The sequence below is a fragment of the Nicotiana sylvestris genome, chromosome 4 (genome assembly GCF_000393655.2).
Source record: "Nicotiana sylvestris chromosome 4, ASM39365v2, whole genome shotgun sequence".
In the NCBI taxonomy this organism is placed as follows: Eukaryota; Viridiplantae; Streptophyta; class Magnoliopsida; order Solanales; family Solanaceae; genus Nicotiana; species Nicotiana sylvestris.
Window position 1 is genome coordinate 113452460 of NC_091060.1, and position 8224 is coordinate 113460683.

An 8224-nucleotide genomic window follows, 5' to 3' on the forward strand; every position below is an offset into this window, starting at 1 on the left:
CTTTTATAAAATAAAAAACTACCCTAATTATCGGTGCGGTTATAAATTTATATAAAAACCTACGGTAAAAATCGGTTCGGTGCGGTGCGGTTCGGTCGATTTAGTCGGTTTTCGAATATCCATTGACATCCCTACAAATAAGTCGGATCGGAACCAAACCAAACCAAACCAATTAAGTTGGTTTTTTATTGATTCGGTTTTGTAGATTTTTTTAGTTTTTTGGGTTATTTATCGGGTTTTTTCTTAAATATGAGGCATACACTACCAAATACATATTCTGGCGACTACATTTTCAATGTAACACTATTAAACTAATTGCTCTTTTAGAAATCTATCATTTACCAAAATATATTGGTGATAATTGAATCAAATAGTGATGAATAATTTAAGTACTTAATTAAAAATTAATTATTTTTAACATAATAATTTTTTGTACGTAGCAAAAGAAAACTATCAATCAAACTAGAATGTAAAGGCAAACAATTAGATTATTATAATAGCAAAGAACTAGACTAAATACAAACGACTAATATGTGCCATAAAATTTTAGAAACATTATATATTATATATGTGTGTGTGTGTGTGTGTGTGTGTTTAAAGGCTACTTCTATAGTCAGTTTGGTTTATTTTTTTCGGTTATATTTTTATTAAAATCAAACCAAATTTGATCGATTTTTAAAATTCAAAATCAAAATCAAACCAAGCCTAAAAAATATCGGGTTTTTTGGTCGATTTGGTTTGCTTTTTTGGGTTTTTATGAACACCCCTAACTGTATACTTTTCATCCAATTTGGTAGTAGTTTTATTGTGAAATCGAATTTTATTTATAAAATGTGTGTTATGTAATATTTGTGATCGGAGGCGTATCCAGGACTTGAAGGTTGCAGGTATCGTATTACTTCAAACTTTGACTTGATCTCTACTGAGTTTCAGTTCGGGTTATTCGTCTTTTGGGACAAATCAATCAAATAAAATAATTTAATATTTATGTTGAACAAAGCACAAAACTTCAATAATATAACTAATATCAACAAAAAAATTAGTGAAGTATTATTCATTTACAATTATCTTCAATGAATTTTCATATTCTGGAGTTATGGTTTGATTAAAAGATGGGCAAATAGGACTAAAACTCGATGTAGATACATATTTAGATACTCAGAACCGAAGCCTGCAAAATACGGAAAAGGAAATTATATAAAAAAGCATAAGTATAGAACCTGAAATTGTCAAAGGTATCTAAGGGTTCCCGATTCAACGCTTGTTGAGCTTCGTTGAACAGGTAGGGCATCTCCATTTCGTCCATCTTAGCTTGGTCCTCTTCGGTTACCAAACACCGAAGGTAGCTAACCACCCCTAGGGGCAGAAAGGACCCGAGCATCCTTCGAGACCGAGATGATAATTGATCGCTTACGCCCGGGATCAACACTTGGGGGTGGAAATCGAGTAGTCAGTTTAAGGCTCGAGAAAGCCTCGCTCGAGCTCTTCTTCGATATCTCCAAGTCACCCAGACCAGTAACATCTTCCACTCCGACAAAATAACCACGGAATAGGTCTTCTGCACTATAGACCCATTCATCATGGCAAGTCTTCGCCGCCTAAGCATCCTTAATCATCGACTTAGTGAATGAAGCAAGCGAGGGGGAATCTCCGATTTCTATCGCCCCAGGAAAATCTTTTGTGGTACTGACTTCACCTCAGGAAGCCTTGAGCCCGGTCTCTACACCAACAACCTCCTCGATGACCTTCTCACCTCGAGGTAAAGCAACTTCACCTCTTTCTGGCTTGGGGACTTCAGCCGAAGTTTGCCCCTCAATCTCATTAATTTAAGGCAGAGCAGTTTCAGCTCCCACCGGCTCAGTAGTTCTTCGAATTTCGGTGCCAGCTCGCGCACGGGCCACCAGCCCGGAGTCTTCTCTTTCTTTTCTTCTTCAACCTTATCCCTTAGCCATTGGATTGACTCCATAGATAAAGGGATGATTTTCTCCATAGGTTTACGGGCTGCTTTCTTTTTGGGTTTCTGCCCCTCAGAGTCTGTGGAATTCGAAGCCATTTTCCTCTTTTTCTCCGATTTCAGAGCAGATGGTTGGACTTCTTCATCACCAGAAGGGGGCCTCATAATCACATCCTTTCCGAGACCTACAAACGTTAAGAAATGAATAAGCCCGGTAAATTATTCGAACCGTGGTCAAATCACCAAGTTAGGAAAAAAAGTTTACCATGAGTACTAGCCTCCCATCGACTTTTTGCCAAATTGTGCCATGCGCGCTCAGCATGTGTCGACTTTGATATTAGGCTCCTGACCCAGTCCTCGAGTTGAAGAACCACATCAGGCATCCAGGCAACGACTGCATCAAGTAAAATGCAGATAAGAAAGAGTGAAAAGACGAAGACAATAAACAGGAGTTAAGGAAGGACTTACACTTACGTTTCATATTCCATTTCTCAGGAAATGACAAACTCTCGGTCGGGATCAAGTCCGAGGTCTTCACTCAAACAAATTAGCCCATCCAGCCCAGGTCTTTGTCCTTATCTATACTCTAGAAAGGTGCCCTGGTTGCTCGACGTTGAAGCTTTATTAGTCCCCCTCGATAGAGTTGGAGGCTATATAGGCGTATGAGGTGGTCGAGGGTGAAGGGAAGCCCATCGACTTTGCTTGAGAAGAAACAACGTAGTATCACTATCCTCTAGAAAGAGGGATGAATCTGACCAAGGGTAACCTCGTATTTCTTACAGAAATCTATGATGATCGGATCCAAGGGACCCAACATGAAGGGATAAGTGTAAACACTTAAGAACCCTTCCACGTGGGTAGTGATTGCTTCTTCTGGAGTAGGCACCACCACATGTTTTTTTACCCCAGTTGCAATCTTTTTTAACTTGGGAGAGGAGTTTCTCGGTTATCGAACATATATACCTCGATACTGGTTCGCATCGATCTGGCACCGAGGAAGTCTTTTCAACCTTGAAATTAGAATCGAGGACACACCCCCCGAGAAAAAACTCTTTAGGGCATGGCTCCACCATCGGTTCCTCACCGACCGACCGTAATGATGAAGCAGTCTCCTTATGTGAAATAGTTTCTGAAGTCTTAGCCATTTCTACTTTTAAGAGTGAAGAAGAAAGGGACGGAAGAGGAGCGCTTGGTATTTTGTGATGAAACGAGTGAAGAAATTCAAGTATATGAGAATACAAAGCTTTGAGGAAGGCAAAGGGGTTTTGAAGATTAGAGTAAAAAAGATTTGAAAGTAAAGTTTGAAAAGTTAGGAAGAAGGATATTTATAATTTCTCAATGACGGTTCAAAGCGATAATGGCCGACCATCGACTGATGCGCATTAAATGCATGGTGAACCATACCGACGAGACGTTTCAGTTACCTTTGTTACTTATGTCATAATATATCGAGGTGAAGTTCGATGGCTTAAATCGTTTCTTTTCATTACTCTTCAAAAAATGAGGAAACTATCTGTATACGGTCAAAATCAAGCTCAGCCTTTTTATGATTAATCGAGACAGGGGGTGACAGACCAAGATCCAACCCCATGTCATATCGGACCATGATACGAAGTTAGATTGCCAAGCCTGAGATCCTATGACCGATTAAGATCGAGACCGACCAAAACCAAGACTGACCGAGATGAAGATCGACAAAGATCGAGACAGAATAAAATGAAGTTCAAGGTAAGCTTACTGGGTCAAATAACGAAAAAACGAAATATCCGCAATCGGGCGAGAATCACATCGTAAATCCTCACACGTATCAAGAAGAGGTCGATTAATTAACCAATCATGAAATTTCTTACTATATTTAGGATTGTAGCAGGAATAGGATTCCTTCTTACTATATTTAGGATTGTAGCAGGAATAGGATTCCCCTAATATATGAAGGAGGTCTAACCATTTGTAAAAGGCATCACATTTACGTTACATAAAGCAATATACTACTACTTTCTTGAGCTCTCAATATTTTTGTGACATTGTTCATATTTTCTGGTGGATTATTCATTCGATTCGAGGGAAAACTAGCTGAAGGATCAAATCTATACGTTTCATTTGGTTTGCTTTATTTATATTTGCAATTAATTTCAGCACGTGTCCTTAAAATCACATTATAAATTCAATTGTTATCCGTTTTAGGGTAAACACCCTGGTTGTGATAACATGTTATATGATGTTTGTCAAAATTCTAATAGCAAAGAACTAGACTAAAAATAGCAAACGACTAATATGTGCCATAAAATTTTAAAAACTTTATATATATATATATATATATATATATATATATATATATATGTGTGTGTGTGTGTGTGTGTGTATATATAACAATAAATTTAAAAGCTACTTCTATAGTCAGTTTTATTTATTTTTTTGGTTATTGTTTTTATTAAAACTAAACCAAATTTGATCGATTTTTAAACTTCAAAACCAAAACCAACCAAACCTAAAAAATATCGGATTTTTTGGTCGGTTTGGTTTGCTTTTTGGGGTTTTTATGAATACCCCTAACTGTATACTTTTCATCCAATTTGGTAGTAGTTTTATTGTGAGATTGAATTTTATTCATAAAATGTGTGTTATGTATTGTTTGTGATCGGAGGCGGATCCAGGATTTGAAGGTTGCAGGTATCGTATTACTTCGGACTTTGACTTGATCTCTTCTGAGTTTCGGTTCGGGTTATTCTCTTTTGGTACAAAGCGATCAAAAAAAATAATTTAATATTTATGGTGAACAAAGCACAAAACTTCAATAATATAACTAATATCAACAAAAAATTAGTGAAGTATTATTCATTTACAATTTTCTTCAATGAATTTTCATATTCTGGAGTTATGATTTGACTAAAAGATGGGCAAATAGGACTAAAACTCGCTATAGATACATATTTAGATACTCAGAACTGAAGCCTGCAAAATACAGAAAAGGAAATTATATAAAAAAGCATAAGTATAGAACCTGAAATTGTCAAAAGTATCTAAGGGTACCCGATTCAACGCCTGTTGAGCTTCGTTGAACAGGTAGGGCATCTCCATTTTGTCCAACTTAGCCAGGTCCTCTTCGGTTACCAAACATCGAAGGTAGCTAACCATCCCTACGGGGGCAGAAAGGACCCGAGTATCCTCCGAGATCGAGATGATAATTGATCGCTTACGCCCGAGATCATTACGTGGGGCTGGAAATCGAGTAGTCAGTTTAAGGCTCGAGAAAGCTTCGCTCGAGCTCTTCTTCGATATCTCCAAGTCACCCAGATCGGTAACATCTTCCACTACGACAAAATAGCCACGGAACGGGTCTTCTGCACTATAGACCTCTTCATCATGGCAAGTCTCCGCCGCCTGAGCATCCTTAATCATCGACTTAGTGAATAAAGGAAGCGAGGGGGAATCTCCGATTTCCATCGCCCCAAGAAAATCTTTTGGGGCACCAACTTCACCTCGGGAAACCTCGAGCCCGGTCTCTACACCAACAGCCTCCTCGATGATCTTCTTACCTAGAGGTGAAGCAACTTCAGTTCTTTCTAGCTCGGGGACTTCGGCCGAAGTTTCCCCCCCAATCTCATTAATTTAAGGTAGAGCAGTTTCAGCTCCCACCGGCTAAGTAATTCTTCGAATTTCGGTGCCAGCTCGCGCACGGGCCACCAGCCCAGAGTCTTCTCTTTCTTTTCTTCTTCAACCTCATCCCTTAGCCATTGGACTGACTCCATAGATAAAGGGATGATTTTCCCCATAGGTTTACGGGCTGCTTTCTTTTTGGGTTTCTGCCCCTCAGAGTTCGTGGAATTCAAATCCATTTTCCTCTTTTTCTCCGACTTCAGAGCAGATGGTTGGACTTCTTCATCACTAGACGGGGGCCTCATAATCACATCCTTCCCGATACCTACAAACGAAAAGAAATGAATAAGCCCGGGAAAGTATTCGAACATTGGTCAAATCACCAAGTCAGGAAGAAAAGTTTACCATGAGTACTAGCCTCCCATCGACCTTTCGCCAAATCGTGCCATGCGCGCTCAGCATGTGTCAACTTCGATATTAGGCTCCTGATCTAGTCCTCGAGTTGAGGAACCTCACCGGGCATTGTAGACACCGGATTTTTGACCCTCCCCGAGAATTTTCACATCTTTAGCATGAATATGTGAAATTGGGTCTAATATAGCTATTTTAACTATTTTACTTTATTTCGTCGCAAAAGAGAAAATTATAAAAAATATATATATAAATTTTAGTTTATGTATTTCTCATAAACTTGAAAAATACAAAAATAGTACCTTATTTTGTACTTTATATAATTTCGAAAATTACCAAAAAATATAGTTCTATTAATGTTTTACAGTCATTATAATTTTGAAAAATACAAAAAATATTACTTAATATTTTATCTTTATATTAAAAAATTAAAATTACAAAAAATAGTTTTATTAATGTTTTGTAGCTATTTTAATCTCGAAAAAATATTAAAAAATAATAATATAGTTTTGTTTTAAATAATTAGTCTTATTTTAGTAGCTATTTTGCTTACATAACCAGTTGAGCAACGTCGTATTCCTATTTCTCGGATCCGGGCAAAAGAATAATATTCGGGTTCAAACTACCCGGTTTTAGGCCTAATTTTCGGACCTAGCCCATAATAAACCGAGTCCACGACACATGGGGAACCCCACCACGCGTGGGAGACACAAGTCTCGAACCCCACTACGCGTAGGGCTCATTTCCCTGGGCAAAACCATATCAAATACACGGACAAAAAGAATTTTGAAGAGAGGATTTAAAAAGGTTGGACTTGGACAGATTTTTAAACGGATGGAGCACTGTTCATCTCCTTCCCTAAAAGAAAGGGAACAAAGAAACCCTACGGTAAAAGAGGCCACTGATTCATCTTCTTCTTCCTAAAGAAGAAGAAGAGAAAACCCTACTCACTCCGTCGTCTTCCTCAGCATCGTCAAACCACCCAAACACCAGCCCACAACCATACCTCCTCCTCCTAGCTCCATCGTCGACCACTACCCAAAACCACCCTCCACCCGACGGTCCAAACACCACCACCATCGTTCCACCTCTAAACCCTCTCCAGTTGCCTCGTCCGTCAAACACCCGTTAGTAGCCCTCCCCTTCGCCATAGCTGCTCCCTCGCGCACAGCTGAACCAAGCAGTCCAGTGAACGACCACCCCTAAAATGACCCTTCCAGCGAACCTCCATAACTGGCCGGAAAACGAAACCAGAAAACCAGCTCCCTCTATCCTTTCCGGCACCCCCACGCACCAGCCATAGCTCGTCGTCACTGTCCGGCAACCACCACGCCTCAGGTTGGTTCGAACAGCAACTGCTGTTGCCTCCCCATCGTCACCCCACCAAGCCAACGTCTCCATTTCGACAAACAAAACAAAACGAAAACACTACCACCAAACGGGCTCGTTACCAGCTCCCTCCATCGCCCAAATAACCTACTGCCCGTCAAGGTCGTAGAGAGAGAAGGTGAGCGTCGAGGTCGTTGACAATCTTGGTTCGAGTTTTCGTTTCCGTTGAGGTCGTCGTTGTTCGTCGAGGTCCGTTACGTTGAGGACAAAGAAAGGTCCGTTGCTATCACTCTCTTTTATTGATCCATAGATATATTACACGATTCCGTGAGTTTTGGAATCTACTATGATCCTAATGTTGGTCATTGATTGTATTTTGTTTAAGTTGGGTTTTAATGGTTGAACTATGTGTTGAATGCTTTATTCAGCATATTTCAAAAAGAAAAGAAACGAAAACATTACAAGTTTGAGATCCAGTTTTATTCTCTCTTTGTTCTGTTCTTGCATGATTACATTTTTAGCCGGAGTGATACTTGAATCTCGAATGAATACGTGATATTGCTTTAGTCGTTAAATTTCCATCTTTTGATTCTCTGTTTCGGGATTTTCCCTTAGCATGCCTCTAAATTTATGTGATTGAATGATGTAGCGCGAATTTAGTTTGTGTATGAATTATGAAACTATTAGTTCTCATGAACGAATGAGTCTTGATCGTTATTTTTATTAATTATTTTGGTCGTTATGAACATTCGTAGCTTACTTTAGGCATGTATACAAATCATCATCGTGACTAGGGGCACGGTTCCCATGACATGGTTACAATGCCTAAAATTCGGGGGTACATTTTATGTGACCCAATTATAATGACTTAAAGATCTTAGTGAATAAATTAGGATTTTTTTAGAGGCGAATAAAGTAGATAATCATAGTTGT